At 46.6% G+C, this 19,397-nt stretch overlaps 1 long non-coding RNA gene across 1 annotated transcript in view; it reads left to right on the top strand.

Moving 5' to 3' along the window:
- Positions 1-1,945: 1,945 nt before the first annotated feature.
- LOC125912651 (uncharacterized) overlaps positions 1,946-19,397 on the top strand; it is a 32,753-nt gene continuing 15,301 nt past the window's right edge. The window contains exon 1 of the long non-coding RNA XR_007454800.1: positions 1,946-2,635. This is a non-coding gene — a long non-coding RNA (uncharacterized LOC125912651). The remainder of the gene's footprint in view (positions 2,636-19,397) is intronic.

The following is a 19,397-nucleotide window of genomic DNA, read 5'->3' as shown; positions in this document are numbered from 1 at the left end:
TAAAACATAGTAATCCAGATAATTAATCCCTCTCTGGCTGGCTTGCCCACTGCTTTGAGTATGAGACTCAAAGACGATAATTTAAATTTGGGGCTGCCAAAAAAGGATGTACTTACGCTTGATTAATTGGGAAAGCTAAAGATCTCCCCAGGAGAGGGTTGGATTCCCTTCTGGGTCTAGACCTTCCGGGTTCTGGTCTGAAGCTTTGGGAAAGTGCTGAGGTTCTACCAGACGGTGAACTGGAAGGGACATCATCTCATTTAATACTGCCCTTTACCTGTGGAAGGCACTGAAGTCTAGTGTGCTAAGTACCTGCCCAATGCCCCTCCAAGACCGGCTCTCCACCCTTTCCCGACCTGCACTTTGTCCTGGGAGGCAGGCCTGTGTGCACTGCTTTGGTGGCTTTCCTTATTCTCTGGTCTCCAGTTTGATCAGGCCGGAGGGAAGCACGCACAGCCGAGCAGATGTCAGAGGAGAGCGGCTGCTTCTCCCTTGCTCCTTCAAGGCCTCGGTGGAATAAGGGCTCCTTGTAGTGACGAGCCCTGAGACACCACACGATCCATCTTGCGCACACGTCTTTGTAAGTAGCTGCATTCTGACGCTGGAGTCAAATCGCCCAGTTTGGACGGTGCCATCTGTTTCCTGCGGGGACCTTGACTGATACACCCAGAAAGGTTGAATGACTTGTCCAAGGTCTCAGGAGGATGTGGCCACATACCAGGCTGTGCTAATGAGAAGAGATAACGCTGGCATACTTTACTGTTTATGAAGAATTTTCATCACCAGAATCTCAGGTGCAGGAAAAGCTTTCCACTTAGAGATTAGAAAAGTGAATCTTCGGGAAGAGGAGCCATTGGCCACGGCTGATGAGCGACAGAGCTATCCTCAAACCCAAGGCATGGGCTGTGCCCGTCCCACCCCATGGCCACCTCCAAGTCAGGCCAAACTTCTGATCGTTTACTGGCACTACTCCGGTGTGGCGCGTTGGGAGAGCATGGGCCCCAGAGTTCCATCTTCCAGGCCCAGAGCTACTGATGCCCCCTGCACAAGCCAGCGGCCATGCGAAGAAAGTGATTTTACACATGAGGGAAGTGACGCTCAGAAGGCTGAACATCTTATCCAAAGTCACGCAGCTGGGAAGTACCTGAAACTTGAACCGGAGCCCATCTGCCCGCCCTTTCTGCTGCCCCGAGCTGTCTTTGTGTGCACAGGTGTGGATTTCTGAAGTTACTGTAGGCTGCAGACCCCGCACATCCTTTGTATTTTCTCTCATCAAACCAGTCTCAGCCTGGCCTTTATACTAACTCTGGGACCTTGGCCTGGCTTTCCTATTGGGAAGCCAAGGAGGCTTTTGTGGATAAAACATGACAGAAAATGGACTGTAGCTGATTAAGATCAAGAGATAACATGGGAAGGCCAGGCAGGCCCTTTGTCTGAGTTAGCCTGGGAAAAATGCAGCCGGGGTCAGAACCACCTCCTGTTCCTACTGAGGGGATAGCGGTGCCAGAGGGTAATTTTCAGCTTTGATGGGCATCTCAGTTAGCAGGACTGAAGGGTCCATCTGATCTATCATCTTGGTAAAAAAATTCCCCTGGGCCCACTAACTTTCATGACATAAAAGCAGAGTAGGGGGCTGTTGTTGGCTGAGCATCGACCTGGGGTCACCCACTCTCTGTTTGGCCTCGAGGACTCACTCCCCCGGTTTGGGCCTCGGTTTCCTTATCTGAAATATGGGCGAGATGGGTGACTCCAGATGCCACCTATCTTCCCAGTCTGTCGTTCATGAGTTCGGGGGTCTGGGGAAGTATGTGAGCCTTTCAAGACCTCCCCACTTGCTGACACCCCTCCCATCCCTTAGCAGGATATCAGGGTTGTACTGTTGGTGGATTTGCATCAGTCAGTTCACATTTTCTTCCCTATTTACTCACATCCATGAACAGCTGGCCGAGACCAGGCAGTGGTTGCCGAGGGGGTTGCAGAGGGGGTTGCAGAGGGGGTAGGACTATCTGCATAGCATTTGTGCCTGCCACCACCCCTTGAATGGCGGTTAGCAGATTTGGGAAGTATTCTAGGTTATGTGCTGGTCCAACCTCCCCTTACTTTACGACAGTGACGAGCAGAGCCTGGGATGCTAAGTGACTTGCCCAGGATGCCCGTGACCCGGGGCCGCCACCCTCCCGGAACAGTGTGCTCTTGCCGCCAAAGAAGACTCACTGTGCTTGGTGAGGGTCTCCGAAGACGACTCCTTTGAGGATAAAACAGAAATAATAAACCTACAGTGTAGAGAGAAACACCATGGAAAGCGTAGACAAATAAAAGACGAAGGGGAAAAAGGTCACGTGATGCCACGCTGTTTTGGCTGAAGCAGAGCAGGGCTCTTACGGGATGCGCTGGAACCTGGCTTAAAACCCAGCGGTGACTGAACTTCTTGTTCTTATTGGCAGGTTCAAGGGGTAGCGGCTGCTGTGTTTTCTGTTCGGGGAGGGCCCTTGGCCAGAGTTGCTGAGTACTCAGCGCAAGCCAGGTGATGAAGCAACTGGCAGGACCCGGAGAGAGGGAGAGTGTTTCTCCTGGCTGAATGAGGAAATGGGTTCCATGGTGGTACGGTCTGGGGACGGGGTGGTCCCTGAGACAGGTGGGTAAATCTATGGGGACATTTGCTCCGTGGGAAGGCTTGCTTGCCTCTCGTGCCCCCCTGTACAGCTTTGTTCTCTTTCCGTGCGTCCTAAGAAAGAGCTGCTCTCGGTCGCGTTTTGGCACCGACGCCTGTGCCTCCCACAGCCGATTAGAAAAATTCTTTTCAAAACTTAAGGCATGGGATTTTAGAGTGCCAGGTCTAAGGACCGTAGAGCTCAGCTAGTCACATCCGGTTATTTAACACTTGAGGAAACTGAGGTTCTGGGATGAAAGTTGGCTCACTGAATGCCACGTGGTAAGATACTGGCAGTGCTAAGCCTCCGACGTAGGCTTTCGGATTCCACTTGGTGTGATCTCAGGCTAGGCAAACGGTACTCGTGTTCTCAGCCAGCCTGGGATGGTACAAGGGAGTCAGTGCTTCTAAATAAGTAACTGGTAGCCTTAATCCCATATACATAATAATGAGCTGAAATGTACTGAGATCTTATGTGCAAGCAGTTTTACACGATATCATTTAATGTCACTTGACCTGTGAAGGAGGTGTTATTATTGCAGGTGTTTTACATAAGGAAACTGAGGCCTAAAGTGATGTAACTTGCCAGAATTCACACAGCCAGCAGGTAGCCGAGTGAGAATTGTAAGTCTGAGGCTGAACCTTGTTGTCAGGTCATTAGATTAACATCAAATAATCTTGTAAAATTTGTTCTGGAGTGAGACATAAGTTTTAGGCATCTTTTCCCTTTCATATTTGAATTTTTATTTATTTATTTTTTAAACGTTTATTTATTATTCTTTTTTATAAATTTTTTTTTTTAACGTTTATTTATTTTTGAGACAGAGAGAGACAGAGCATGAACAGGGGAGGGGCAGAGAGAGAGGGAGACACAGAATCTGAAACAGGCTCCAGGCTCTGAGCTGTCAGCACAGAGCCCGACGCGGGGCTCGAACTCACGGGCCTCGAGATCATGACCTGAGCCAAGTCGGACGCTTAACCGACCAAGCCACCCAGGCGCCCCTAAACGTTTATTTTTGAGCGAGAGAGACAGAGTGTAAGCAGGGGAGGGGCAGAGAGAGAGGGAGACACAGAATCTGAAGCAGGTTCCAGGCTCTGAGCTGTCAGCCCAGAACCTGATGTGGGTCTGGAACCCATGAGCTGTGAGATTATGACCTGAGCCGATGTTGGAGGCTCAACCGACTGAGCCACCCAGGTGCCCCTATTTGAAATTTTTCTAACAATTAAAAAAATTGAGGGGTGCCTGGCTGGCTGAGTCGGTAGAGCATGTGACTTGATTTCAGGGTGGTGAGTTCAAGCCTCACAATGGCTGTAGAACTTATTTAAAGAAAACCTGACACATAGTTCACACTTGAATGTTTTATGTAAATTCATATAGGACTGAACTTAGTGTTTTGATTTCTTTTTAGATTTTATTTTTTTAAGTAATCTCTGCACCCAATGTGGGGCTCAAACTCACAACCCCAAGATCAAGAGTCAAGCTCCAACGACTGAGCCAGACAGGCGGCTTCGTGGTTTAAAGCAGAAGTTCTCAAGCTCTAGTGGGCATAAGAATCACCTGGAGAGTTTCTGAAAAACCCAAGCTGCTGGCCTTTCCCCCAGAGTTTCTAATACCTCAGGTCTGGTGTGGGCCTGAGAATTTGCATTTTTAAGTTCCCAGGGGCTGCTGGTGCTGCTGATCTAGGGACCTCACAGAGAATCACTGACTTAAAGGACTCATGCAAAAACTTTGTGTCCGCTGAATTTTCTTGCATCGGGTCTCATTTTCCAAGTTAAGTATACCTCTCCGAGAAAAGAGTCTTGTCAGGAAATAAGGGAAACAATGTTATCACTTGATTGCTTAACTACCATTTCAAAAGGGCTGCAGAAGGGCCTTCAGTTAGGACGAATTGTCTAGCAGGCTAAAGACTTGGGCTGAAAAACACCAGCAAGAATTAATAGATCCCAGCCACATCTTCTGCTCCTGCCCTACTCTCAAGATAGAGGATTCTGGGGGGACAAAGGGAGAATGGCTGAGCTGAGGTCACATATCTATTCCTGAGCCAATTACCGTGGCCAGGAAAATGTGATGCTCTGATTGGCCAGACCTGAGTCACATGCTGACTCCTAAATCAGGAAGTGAAATGAACTCCTGGAAATAATTCCACTGGGGTGCAGACCCTGTGGATGTGAGTGGTCCCTCTAGGGGAAGCCTGGGGATGAGGAACATCAGAAAAAAGGGTAAAGTGGAGGCCAGGTGGCAAAAACACACATGCCCACCTTTCTAGTTGCTAAGCAACCTTTTACATTTTAGTTCTGGTTATGCTTATTTCCCACAAAGTTCTCCTAGCACAAGGGCTGACCTCTCTGTAGATGAAAGAGGGCCAAACCCAGGGGGTCTTGAGTGAAGTGGAAAGATCTGGGCTGGAGATTTGGGTTGTAGTTCTTTTCTGCCGTGAACTTCCTTCCCTCTGTGAGTCTGTGTTTTCTTCGGCTATAAGGTGAGGAGACTGGCGAGGATCTCAGTGGGCCCTTGCAGTTCTAATTAGGGCTGTGGTTCTGGGCAGTGTCACAGGCAGCGGGGCCCTCCCAGTGCCTTTCACATGATATCTCAGAAACGAAGGCAGCTTTTTCTAAACATGGGAGGTACCTGACACAGAATGACCTGGCTTACTGGAAAAAGCCTCAGATAGACTTGGCATCAGATAGACCTTTTTTTTTTTTTTTAAATTATATTTATTTATTTTTGAGAGCAAGAGAGCATGCACACGTGACCGGAAGAGGGGCAGAGAGAGGGAGACAGAGGATCTGAACCAGGCTCTGCGCTGACAGCAGACAGCCCCGTGTGAGGCTGGAACTTACCAACCCTGAGATCATGACCTGAGCCGAAGTCGGATCCTTAACTGACTGAGCCACCCAGGCGCTCCTCAGAGAGACTTGATTCCTGTGTGACCCAGGCGAGTTAGAGTAGCCCCTCTGAACCTCCCTCTAGAAAGTGGAGTTAATGATAATCCACACTTGGTCTCAAAGGTTGTTGCGGCTGAGAAGATGCATGAGAAAGTGCTTTGTAAACCTTCGAGCGCGGTGCCGATGGCGGGCCCACCGACCCAGGGCTCTTGCCTCCCAGGCCGGCATGCTTGAGGGACTCAGTGCTCCTGAGTGAAGGCTAACGCTCACATTCAGTGGGCACCAGCCCTTCCACAAGGCGCGTCTGATACTTGCAGAGGACTTTTTATACTTGCTATTCTGCCCACGAGTGCCCCATCGGGTGGTAAATTCAGGCCACTGGAAGCCTCCCCTAATGACTCTACCCAAGTAATCCCCACCACCCACCAGTTTCCCTCTCTCTCTGCCTCCATTTGTTTCCTTCACAGCGCGTATTGCAATTCCTATTTATCACTGGGGTCATTTAGCTGCGTATTGCCTTAGCCCCACGACACTGTAAGCTCAGGACAGCAGGGAAAGTACCTTCCTGTTGTATGCCCAGCATGTATGTACTCAATCAGTACTTCTTTTTTTTTTTTTTTTAATTTTTAAATGTTTTTGTTTTATTTTTGAGAGAGAGACAGAGCTAGTGGGAGAGGGGCAGAGAGAGAGAGGGAGACATGGAATTGGAAGCAGGCTCCAGGCTCTGAGCTGTCAGCAGAGCCTGACACGGGGCTCGAACTCATGAACCGTGAGATCATGACCTGAGCCAAAGTCGGAGGCTTAACCGACGGAGCCACCCAGGCGCCCCTATTTCTTGAATCAAAGAACAAATGCAAAAAGTTAGAGGCCTGTCCCTGTGACTTCTTTGGATTTTCCTCAAAGGTGCCATCCTGTGAACCAGTAGATCTCGGCACCTTGTGTGAGCCAGGAATGGCGAGAAATGCTGACGGTGCCGGGGTCTTCCCAGACTGGTAGGGAGCGGGCTGCCCTGCCCCTGTCCCTTGACCTTGAGCATGCATGCCCTTGCCTTCCCACATATCCATGGGGACCCGTGTCTGGGCCCTAAAGCTCTCCTGAAATGATTTTCAGAAAAGGTTCTGATGAAGTCAGGTACACTGGTGAAGGAGAACACTATTTTTCATAACGAACGATAAACCATGAGACTTGAGATGACAAGGATTTTTGTGCTACTTCCCGCAGGACTATGTATTTTGTAGGGCCTAGAGCAAAATGCAAATATGGGCTTTTAAAAATTTATTAAGAATGTTGAGATTGTGACAACAGAGCATTAAACCAAGTGCAAGGACGTCCCCCTACCCCCACCTTTTTTTTTTTTTTTTTTCTAAAGTAGGCTTCGCATCCAGCACAGAGCCCAGTGCAGGGCTTGAACTCATGACCCTGAGATCAAGACCTGAGCCAAGGTGCTTAACTGACTGAGCCCCCCAGGGGCCCCATGCCAGGACCCTCCTAAGTGAGAGTTGCACACCCATGAGCCGGACCCTGCTTACTGCCTTCAGAGTCTAGTGAGGAGATGAGTTTGGATTCTCCGGGCTGGCCTGCTGTTTGTGGACACTGTGGCTTCCAAAGACCCTTTTTCCATCAGCTCAAGAATAATTCTGATTCCAGACAGAACTCTCAGCAGCCAGGATACGCCACTCGCCCAAGAAGTTGCCGCTGCTCCTTACCCCTAGATTTACCCCCAGACTCCGTGGTAAGCCAGTGGACTCAGCTAGGCCAGTGGACTCAGAGCAGAGCCAAATTTATTTATTTTTTTATCTAGTAGCTTAAGGAAGCAGGAAAGTTGTTTTTGAAAAACTCCCTAGAAGGTAAACGTGATGAATGATGACATTCTTTCATTGTTTATAGCAACACACTGGCATGGAGGGGGTCCGCGTTGCCACCACAAGCTGCTGTTTACCTGTCCTCCGCACACTGCACGCCTACCGCAAGCGACACAGCCTCCTTCCGGGGCCCCACCTTCAGGAATGTGGCCTTATTTTAGAGGAGGGGAGTGGCGGGGAGAGGATGGGCGAGGGCAGGCTTAGGTGGAATGGGAGGGGATACTGGCTTATGTTTCCTGAAAGCCACCGAGGGAAACTCGAAACTGTATACATCAAATTATCCAATCAATATATATTTTAAATAAATGAACATAGTTGTGTATTCAGTTGATTTTATTTCAGAACAGGTAATACATTCTTACGGTTCAAAACTCCAAAGTTACAAGAAGGTTTATGGTGAAAAATCTTCTCGGCTCCCCTGCCCCTGCGGGTAGACATTACAATTCGTGGGGTTTTGTTTTTTGTCTTTTTTTTTTTTGCACCCCGGTAGAAATACTGTTTGCATAAATGAGCACATACGAACACACCCTCCCACCCTGTTTTTTTTTCCCCCCCTCCCCACTGATCACACACTTTAACACTGTCCTGTACTTTGCTTTTTTCACTAAAGATTATATCCAGGAAATCTTTCTGCCTCAGTTCACAAAGAGCTTCCTTGTTCTTTTCTAAATATGCATAGTATCTTCGTTGTGTAACTGTGTTGTAATTTATTTAACCACCTGGACGTTTAGGCTCCTCCAGGCTTTTGTTATTACAAACAGTGGTGTAATAAGCGATTTTGACCAGTGTGGTTCAGAGTTTCTCTTGGTTCCGTTGGGGAAAATGGAAGTCAGATTCACCCTCCCAATTTCTTTTTCGGTCAGAGTCGAGGGCATGTGCATTTCCAGATCTAATGGAGTGGAATGAATACCACCATTCAACCTTCTGTGAACTTCCACAAGTATTTATTGAGTGCCCACTTTGTGCTAACACTCTTGCAAAACACTCGGGATACTCCAATGCCATGACAGTCCCTGCTCTTCTGGGGAGACAGTCTGGTTAGGGGCTGAGGAAGGAGACCTATGATCAATCAACAAGAAGCCCAAATGAGGCACCTGGGTGGCTCAGTTGGTTGAGCATCTGACTTCGGCTCAGGTCATGATCTCACGGGTCGTGGGTTCGAGCCACGCATCAGGCTCTGTGCTGACAGCGCGAAGCCTGCATGGGATTCTCTGTCTCCCTCTCTCCCTGCCCGTTCCCTACCCATGCTCGCTCTCTCTCAAAAATAAATAAATAAACATTAAAAAAAAATGCCTCAAGTGCTGTGATGGGGTGTGTGTGGAGGGCACCACTTAAATGGGGACTAGGAACAGCCTCTCTTGGATCACTGAGCTGTACTTGGGGGGATGGTACCAGGCGAGATTAAAAATTAAGCCTCAGACTTCGAATTTGTGTGATTTGTACAGCTCTTTCAGACTTTCCCCATCGTTTGGCTGGTTGCCTAAGTAGTAGGGATTACTCTCGTAGGGCGGAGAGGTTTGGAGACATTTTCTTGTTTTCTCTCTATTCTGTTTTTGCAAAAGAGAAAATCGTCTTCACCTAGCCGCTCCACAGGAGGGTTACCCTTTGCGCCGTCTGAAGAGGTCAGCCCACAGAGCAGCAGTGGAGGCCAGATCTGGAGAGGCCTCAGCCTTTGTAACTCAGGCCGCCTGAGCTAGCATTCTCATCCAGTCCAAGTGGCCCACAGTCTGCAGAAATGGAGTCTTGTGGCGGCCGCTCGGCTGGGAGGATCCAGATGGTTCTTCAGGCTCACCCCCGTCAGCCTTCTGATTTGGATGCTCCCGGAGCTGGGAGCACTGAAGCGAAGGAAGTATTAACGGGTAGCAAATGTTGATGGGGATCCTGGGCACGGAAGCTGGCGATCTTTCCTTCGTTCGAGGATGATATTGAACACTTTGAGCTGGCCGTCCGGCACCAGCCCTGGCTAATCTGGCTGCTGTGCTGAATGGGTGCTTCTCTCCCACCCTCTGCCCTGACCCACACTCTCCTGCATCCTGTCCATCAGCAAGGCAGGCAATTCCTTACTGTTCTTGCCCCTTAAATCCTTCCCATCCTTCAAGTCCCAGCCATGAAGCCCCCCACCTCCCTTATAGCCTGCTTTAAAGCCTTTAGGGCAGGTCACGCATTGTCTTTATTCCCTACAGGGTCCTTTGGGGCAGAAACCTTGACACCCAGGCCCAGTTCTGTTGCCCCTCCCCACCCTGATCCTGGCACAATACAGCCTTGTCCGTACTAGGCCTTCAACACACACGTGTTATCCGCAGAGTAAAAGCACTGCCCTGGTTTGTAAGACGACACTCTGTCCATAAACGAGGGAGCTGGCAATGTTAGGAACGGCGATTAGCACATTGTTGTTACTTGAAGTTGTTCTAGTGGGTCTATTTCCCATCCAAGTCAGCACTGCCTTGTTTTCTATTTTGGGTCCCATTTCAGCAGAATGATTAAACAAAGGGGAAATCATCAAAAACCACAGCAGAGCCTGATAGGGCGGAGGGAAAAGGCAGAACAGAGCATGTGGGGTTGAGGGGAGGGTGATAAAAATACAGTAAGGGGGTGGGAGTCCGAGAGACGGGGTGGCCCAGACTGAAGCCCGAGAAAGCAGCGCATGTAAAACGGGGCCATGTGGCAGAGCCTTTGGGGAAAGAGCTCTATGAGAAGGGGGGCCGAAGTCCAAATAACTTCACCCTGGGAACCAGTCAACTGTCCTGACTTGTGAGAGAGGGAAGCCAAAATTGCTCCAGAATTTTTTTTTTTTCCTGGAAAGAAGCATGAACAGAAATTCCAGCTGAAGGGCCAGTCCCCCCTTCTCCTTCCGTTCCTAGGGCTGGGCATACGGCTCCTGTCTCTGGACAAGGGAACTGCTTGCGTGCATTCCTTCCCTGGGCTGCTGGGAGAGGGCGTCTGGTCCCCACGTTTTCCTCCCCTGGACGGAGGGGGCTGACCTCAGATTCTCCCCGTTGCAGAGTCTGGTTCCACAGTGGGTCACTGGAGTGTCCCAGTGGGGAATCTTTGATGTGGAAGAGACCCAGCAGCAGGACCAGGGACCCACAGCACCCATGGGAGACCCAGGAACCTAAAGTGGCCTTGGGCAGGGAAGGAGGGAATGAGAGAGAATGAGGCTTGCTTGCTTCTGGAGCGTGGGCTCCTGCGAGATTTTTACCAGCCTTGGTCACAGGTCCAAAGCTCCTGGTGAGGCACCGTGTATTCCACATTCTCTCCCTCAGAGACTGCAGGGCTGTGCTGTGGCCACTTGCCACATATGGCTAGGAGCACTGAAATGTGGCTGGTCCAAGTGGAGATGTGCTTTAGGTATAAAATATACCCGAACTCGGAAGTCTTTGTATGGAAAGAGAACGTAAACTATCTTGTTAATAATTTTCATATCAATTACGTGTGGAAATGGTGATGTTTGGGTATACTGAGTTAAACAAAATGTATCGGTGACATTAATTTCACCTGTTTCTTTTTTCTTTTTTTAATTTACATCCAAGGTAGTTAGCATATAGTGCAACAATGATTTCAGGAGTAGATTCCTTAATGCCCCTTCCCCATTTAGCCCATCTCCCCTCCCACAACCCCTCCAGCAACCTTCAGTTTGTTCTCTGTATTTAAGAGTCTGTTATGTTTTCCCCCTGCCTCTGTTTTTTTATTATTTTTGCTTCCCTTCCCTTGTGTTCATCTGTTCTGTGTCTTAAAGTCCTCATATGAGTGAAGTCATATGATATTTGTCTTTCTCTGACTGATTAATTTCACTTAGCATAATACCCTCCAGTTCCATCCACGTAGTTGCAAATGGCAAGATTTCACTCTTTTTGATTGCCAAGTAATACTTCAGTGTGTGTGTGTGTGTGTGTGTGTGTGTGTGTGTGATAAAGAAGATGTGGTATACCACATCTTCTTTATCCGTTTATCCATCGATGCACATTTGGGCTCTTTACTTTGGCTATTGTTGATAGCACCGCTATAAACCTCGGGGTGCATGTGCCCCTTCAAAACAGCGCACCTGTATCCCTTGGATAAATACCTAGTAGTGCAATTTCTGGGTCGTAGGGTAGTTGTATTTTTAATTTTTTGAGGAAGCTCCATACTGTTTTCCAGAGTGGCTGCACCAGTTTGCATTCTCACTAGCAGTGCAAAAGGGTTCCCTTTCCTCCACATCCTGGCCAACGTCTGTCTTTGCCTGAATTGTTAATTTTAGCCATTCTGACAGGTATGAGGTGGTATCTCATTGTGGTTTTAGTTTGTATTTTCCTGATGATGAGTGATGTGGAGTGTTTTTTCATGTGTCTGTTAACCATCTGGATGTCTTCTTTAGAGAAGTGTCTATTCATGTCTTTTGCCCATTTCTTCACTGGATTATTTGTTTTCTGGGGAGTTGAGTTTGATAAGTTCTTTATACATTTTAGATGCTAACCCTTTATCTAATAGGTTGTTTGCATGTATCTTCTCCCATTCCGTCTATTGCCTTTCAGTTTTGCTGATTGTTTCCTTCGCTGTGCAGAAGCTTTTCATTTTGATGAGGTCCCAGTAGTTCATTTTTGCTTTTGTTTCCCTTGCCTCCGGAGACGTGTTGAGTACGAAGTTGCTGTGGGCAAGATCAAAGAGGTTTTTGCCTGCTTTCTCCTCGAAGATTTTGATGGCTTCCTGTCTTACATTGAGGTCTTTCATCCATTTTGAGTTTATTTTTGTGTCTGGTGTAAGAAAGTGGTCCAGGTTCATTCCTCTGCATGTCGCTGTCCAGTTTTCCCAGCACCACTTGGTGAAGAGACTGTCTTTCTTCCATTGGATAGTCTTTCCTGCTTTGTCAAAGATTAGTTGGCCATATGTTTGTGGGTCCATTTCTGGTTTCTCTATTCTGTTCCATTGATCTGAGTGTCTGTTTTTGTGCCAGTATCACCTGTTTCTTTTTTCAATGCAGCTACCAGAAAATTTAAAATTACGTATGTGGTTTGCATTCTATTTCTGTTGGCTGGTGCTGGTCTACAGTGTCTGTGTCTTAGGCTGGGGATAGGTCTGCAGGGGCCTGGGAAAATTTTAAACTGGAAGGTGTCACCGGTTTAAATATTTTTAAAAATACACCATTTACTGGTTCAGTCATCGGTGACTAATAAACAAAAATCAGGGGTCATAGGGAGAAGGGGGTTCTGTCACATTTACTGTGCCCCAAATCTGGAAGAGGACCCCTAAGAGAGTAGAGCTCAGTGTTCATTCTACACTTATCCAAGTGCTTTTCCATGTGCATGTTCTAGGGGGCTGGGGATCCCACAGGGAACAAAGCAAAGACTCCTCTCATGGCAAGGATAAGACAGGAGATAGAAATACATAGTCTCAGTGCGTTGAAGAAATGCAGGAAAAGACACAGCATGTTAGCGGAGGATGATTGATAGGGAGAAAAGCAAAGCAAAGCAGAGCGTTTGGAATTTGAATATGGTGATCAGAGGAGGCCTCGTGGAGAAGGTGACATCAGAGCCAAAACTTAAGGAGGTGAGGGAGTGAACTCTACAGTGAACTTGGAGAGGAGCATGCCAGCAGAGCAGCCCAGAGTCTGGAGTGTTTGGGGACAGCAAGGGGCCAGTGTAGCTGGTGTGGAGTGCACAGGAGGAGGGTGGAGGGAAGACAGGAAAATGGCTGTGAGAAGACCGTTTAGAGCCTTGCAGACCATGGCAATGCCTTTGCCTTTTACTCTTTGCCCTTGGAGAGGAACAGGGTCATTGTGGCTGCTGAGTAGAGATAGATTCCAGGAGCCACAGATGGAAGCAGGAAGCCACTTAGAAGACTGGCCATCAATTAGGGTGAGATGAAAAGGTGGCTCCACCGGGGTGGCCAGAGTGCAGATGAATGAGGAGAGTTGCCTGGTGGCCCTCTGGGTTTTCTTTCCTCATCCTGTAGCCGAGATGGCTCTATTCCTGAGGCAGGGACAGCTGGCTCTCCACTTAACACACCCAGTGCTTTCCTCCCCGCCCCCTCCTCCCTAGTTGTGGAGCTCACCAGCTCTCCTCGAATGTTTGCACTGTCAACGCCTCTGCTCTCCCTCTGGCTGGTTTCTTCTCCTCATTCAGGTCTCAGTGCAGATGTCACCCCTCCGAGGGCCCTTCCCCCACCATTGCCTCAAGGAGTCCCTTCCCCATCTATGTTAGCCTGTTCACTTCTTAGCCTTAGTCGGTGGCTGAAAGGATCCCTTAATTTATTTGTTTACTCCATTGTCTCTCCCCAGCCCTTGAGAGTGGGGGCTCGGGCTCCGGCTCATCCTGTCCCCAGTGCCAAGGACAGTGCTGAGAGGGTGGTTAGCACTTATCGCGCCTACTGCAACCAGCTAGAGGTCTGTCTTGCCCCTTAAACTTGAGGGAAGGAGGCAATAAGTCATATGGATTCTGGTGCTCCGTAGACTGGGTTCGCCTGCTTGCAACGTGCCCTTGGGCAACATCATCTCTTTAAACCTTGGTTTTACCATTTGTAAAATGGAGGTAATATGTGTATCTACCTCATAAGGGTGTTTTAAGGAGTGACAGGATGCGTATAAATTGCTTCGCCCAGCACCTGGCACGATTATAATTATTATAAGTGCTAACAACTGACCATATCATTCTTGTTCTCCCACTCTCTAATGTTCTGTCAAATGTCCGAACTCCATTTTCCCTTAATCAAACAGTCTAGAACAGTGCCTTCCAGTGGAACTCGCTTCAAGAACTTAGATATTCTATGTCTGCGCTATATTCAATATAGTGGTCACTAGTCCCCTGTGGCTTTGCGCACTTGCTATGTGGTCTAGTGTGATCCAGGAGCTGATTTTCAAACTTGATTTAATTTTCATTAATTTAAATTTACATCTAAATAGCCACAGGTGGCTAGTCGCTGGCCATAGCTATACCATACTGAACAACACAGCTCTAGAAACTGTGAGGGATAGGAAGAAAAAGCTTTTCCTTTAGTGAAAAACATTTGGCAGAATTTTAAATGAATGCAGTACTGTTTAAGGATTCTTTACAGATCTAAATTTACTGGATCCGATTTGGAATACAAGCATATATCACATAGACTTTATGGTGAGGAGGGTTAAATATATGAAATGTTGGAATGGTTAAATATATGAAAATCCTTAACAAAAAGGGACCTTTCATTCCCTCTCTTCTCCTCCACTGTCTCCTTCCTCTTCTCCAAATCCAATTATTCTGTGTCCTTCCTGTTTTTCTCTTTTCTTTCTGGGGCCTCCAGCCTCTGGCTGGAGCTGAGAGCAGCCTCAGTGGATGGAGGGTGGACAGGGGGAAAGCTACCCTGATTCATTTCCCTTGTGTTGTCCAAAAACGCCCCAGCGCCGTCTCAGGACTTCCCGGACCTGAGAGAGGGCGGCCATTCAGGCCATTCGTTAGAGTCAGGTAATTAAGAACAGTGCAGGAGAATCCAGTTGGAAAATCATGAATTTTCGAGCTGGGAGGTTCCTTAGCGATGGTCTGGTCCAATCTCTTCATTTTATAAATAAAGACATAAAAACCCAGAGAGGAGAAGTGACTTCACCAGGACCCAGGATTCCTGACCCCCGCCCTGTGCTGGTTCTAGAACTCCCAGTGGAAGAGTCCACATATTTTTCCAATTCTTTTTCTTAAAAACACAAGCGATTAAAACTCAGCTACGCTAACCCAAACCAGACTTTTACATTTTGTTTTCCTACTCCTGAGCCTTTTAGACAGATCTCAGTAAAAATGTGTGGTCTCAATGCACGGGGAAAACATTAAAGATATTCTCTGAGTTTCCTTTTGAAGAATGACTCCATTCTGGAAATGTGGGCATCATGTGTAAAATCCTTATTATAAACGAAATTACTGAATCTTGCCTAGCTACTGTAATCTATTTGGTGTGTTTGCTTTTTAGAAAAAAAGCACACGTCTGAATGTTGGTGGCAAACTACTGACCAAAGTCCAGCAAGAGTTCTCACTTCATTTTCAAAGCAAACCAAGCAGAGCATAACAAGTCGTTTCTCATATTCCACGTTCATCTGATATGGAAAATAGCTTTTAACAAACAACAGGCAGAGGAGTGGAATGTTTCTCCTAGCAGTTAGATATTGGTGTCCTTAGTGGCAAAATGTTAGAGCTTTCGAGTACAGCGATTGTCCTGACGCTTGGAAGCTGTTTAAGCTTGGGCAAGTGACTTAACCTTTGTGAGTCTGTTTCTTCATCTGGTAAAATGGGCTTAATAATAGAACCTACCTCAAAGATTAGCTGTAAGAATTAAAAGAGAATCTACGTAAAGCTTATAGTGTAGTACCCGACACGCACAGCAAGCCTACAGTCCTCATTTACTTACTATTACTATTGGGAGATAATGTGAGCTTTGCAAATTAAGTGCTATGCAAATGAAAACTATTAATTTTTTTTAAAAGTGTATTTATTTCTTTTGAGAGAGAGAGTGTGTGAATGCACGCGTGCACACGAGTGGGGAGGGGCAGAGAGAGAGAGGGAGAGAGAGAGAATCCCAAGCAGGCTCCATGCTGTCAGTACAGAGCCCGGTGTGGGAGACCAACTCACAAACCGTGAGATCATGATCTGAGTCGAAACCAAGAGTCAGACACTTAAGCGACTGAGCCACCCAGGCGTTTCGCAAATGAAAATTATTTTAATTCTACTGCTATTTTGAAAAGCATTTTATTTATAAAAAGGACCTCAGATTCTTTAAGGGAAAATTTGAAAATAAAGAAAAATATGGCCTAAATAAAGATCACCCCTAATGTTACCATTCAAATGCGATCTCTGACGCTTCTATGTTTTTAGGCACAGTGTGGTTTTATCTTGTATATGTCATTTAAAATTGGATTTCTGCCTTTAATATTATTTCACTATCTTCACGTTGCTTGTTAGAACAAATTTATTGTCCACCCAAAGCAAGCTTAAGAGACTTCATGCATATCCTTCTCCTACTGAATGCCCCTCCCCTTCTTCCAATTTACCTTTGTATTTTTATGGATCTCTGTAACTTGTCTAACGTCCCTTTTGGAGTTAGCAGGGTAGACATCAATCCTGACTGCACAGTAGAAGCATCGGGAGAGCTTTAAAAAAAAGCACTAATACTCAAGCAACATCCTAATTTTATCAACATTCTTAGGGATGGGATGGGCATCAGTGTTTTTTAAAAAGCTCCCCAAATGTTTGTTTATGTAAAGAAAGAAAGAAATACATAATTCTATAATTTTCTATATCATTTTTGCATATCTTTCCTAAATATGTACTGTTTTCTTTGTAAACTCAAAAAAAATCCTAAATTTTTGTGGTCTTACTGCCAAAAATGCACAGCTGGAATCTAATCATTAGGAATCATCCAACAAACCCAAATAAAGGAACATTCTACAAAATATCTGGCCTGTATTCTTCAAAAATGTCGATGTCTTAAAAGACAAAGAGCATTTTTGAGACTAGTCCAGAGTAAAGAAAACTAAAGAGACATGATAACTGAATGTAAAATGGAATGTGGATTTTCTTCTGCTATAGCGATTACTGAAATAATTTGAGAAATTTGAATAAAGTCTGAAGATTTGAAAGTAATATCATATCATCATTAATAAAAGATTGAGGGATAAAAGGGCTTCGTGTCTAATTTAGTCTCCAAGATTCAGAAAAAAATATATGTAGTAGATATATATGTATATGTGTGTGTGTGTGTGTGTGTGTGTGTGTGTGTGTCTGTCTGTCTGTCTGTATATACATGGAGAGAGAAAGAGACACAGAGAGACTCAGGAGAGAAAACGAAGCAAATTAGGTTAAGTGTTAACATTTGGGGAATCTAGGTGAAGGAAATAGCGTAAATTTTCTTGCAAATTTTTCATAAGTTTGAAATTATGTCAAAATAAATAGTTAATTAAAAAATAAAACAAAACCCTGGGGCGCCTGTGTGGCTCAGGCAGTTAAGTGCCGAACTCTTGATTTTGGCTCAGGTCATGATCTCACAGTTTGTGAGTTCCAGCCCCAAGTCAGGCTCCATGCTGAAAGCACCGAGTCTGTCTGGGATCCTCTCTCCCTTTCTCTCTACCCCTCCTCTGCTCGTTCATGCACTCTCTCTCTCTCTCAAAATAAATACATAAATTAAAAAAAAAATCCTGAATTCTTATAAGGACCTAAAAAAGGAATAGAATAGGGACAGAATTTTAAAATGCAAAAAACCCACTTTTTGTTTTTGTTTGTGTAATTATAATCCATCGCTACATGGAGAGAGATTCTACTTAAGAGATTGTTCTCAGAACATAGGTGAGGGAGCTTGTTTTAAGTAGAAGCTGGGCTTGTTTTAAGTAGAAGCTGATTTGAGGATCTAACAAATGCTGACAGTACCTCCGATAGAGGGCGGTGCAACCTTAGGAAGAATAAATCACATCACACGGGTTTTGGGTAACATTACCTAAGGTAGATTCTAAAGTGTTAACAAATGGAACAGAGGCATTGAGAATCATAGAGCTGAATTCTGTCTACATCCCATTTTACAGATGAGCAAACTGAGACTCAAAGAGGGATAACCACTTGCCCAAGTCACAGTCATAAGCAGCACAACTGTCTTGCAAATAATGGCCATAGCTATCATTCATTCGAGGCTTACTAAAAGCCAGACACAGAATGTACTAAGCACTTTATATGCGTAAGCTCTTTAATCACGCGCCCACCCCCCCCCCCCCCCCCCCCTTTTTTCAACCTGAAGTTGAGGCTCAGAGAAGTCAGTAAGTTATCTGATGTCACTAATGAATGAGATTCTGGCTGTGCTCATAGCTAACATGCCATCCTGTCCTGAAGTTTTGCTGGGATGCCTACCCTTAAAGAATCGATCACCTAAAAGGGGTACAGAACACAGCCGTCGAAAGAGAAATCTTGGTGCCTGTTGATAGATGTGCACACACAAGGATCCAGAGATTCAGTGAAGGAAGAAAATTCCTGGGACTGAGGAAAGCAGAAAGGGGAGGGGCCACTGAAATGGCAGGGCGTGTGTGGCCTGTGGAAATCTACAGGTTTGGAGATGGGGAAGAGAAGGCAGAGAGGAGAGGTAGAGACAAAATAGGGAAAGGAGCATAACGTCTTGTTGGGGAAGGCAGTGAGTCTAAAATCTTGGCTTCTCTCCTTGCTACCCTTTGTTAGCCTCTAACGAATCCATCCGCTAGTCTTGTTAGTTCTGCTTCCAGAAACATCTGTGATCTCTCCACTTGTCTCCATCTGCACTGCCACCCCCCCACCCCCGCCCGGCTCAAGCCACATCTCTCCTCACCTTGACTCTTCGAAAACCTTCTCACTGGTTCCCTGCTTCTTTTCTCGTACCAGCCACAATTCATTCTCCAGACTACAGCCACAGTCATCTTTTGAAACCTATGTCAGGCCATGTCACTCTCCCGTGAACATCTTCGAATGGCTTCTGTGCGCTTAGAACAGAATCCAAACTCCTCTGCTTGAGGCTCTGCTTGAGCTGGCCCCTGCCACCTCCCTGACCTCATTTCCTACCAACCTTTCCCTTGCTCACGTTGCCTGGGCCACACTGGCCGTCTCTCCCCGAGAACACACATGAAGCTTGTTGCCACCTTACGGCCTTTGTGCTTTCGCTGCTCCTTTTGTCCAGAACACTTTTCTTCCAGGTTGCCACGTGGCCGTGCCCTTCTCCACGGTCCCCCAGTGGAGTGGGGTCTGAAAGAGAACCAGAAATGGGACCCCATGGACCGAGGGGGCGGGATGTCCTGATTCTGCAGTCACGGTTTGCCAGTGACATCATTTGACTCAGTCTTTAAAGGGTTAACAATCAGGTCAGGGGATTTCAGAGTTTCAAAGTCTTAGCCCCAAATGGGACCCAGTCCACATCTTTTCATTCTACAGATAAGGAAAACATGAGATTAGAGCTGGGAAGTGACTTGCCCAAGGCCAGAAGGCCAAAAGAGCTTCCTCTGTCTTCTGGAAACACTTCATCTCTTGAGTTAGGCTTCTTCCTTTAGAAAACGCAGAGACAAA

This window comes from Panthera uncia, chromosome D1, assembly GCF_023721935.1.
Source record: "Panthera uncia isolate 11264 chromosome D1, Puncia_PCG_1.0, whole genome shotgun sequence".
NCBI lineage: Eukaryota > Metazoa > Chordata > Mammalia > Carnivora > Felidae > Panthera > Panthera uncia.
This window is presented reverse-complemented; position numbering and strand designations above follow the sequence as displayed.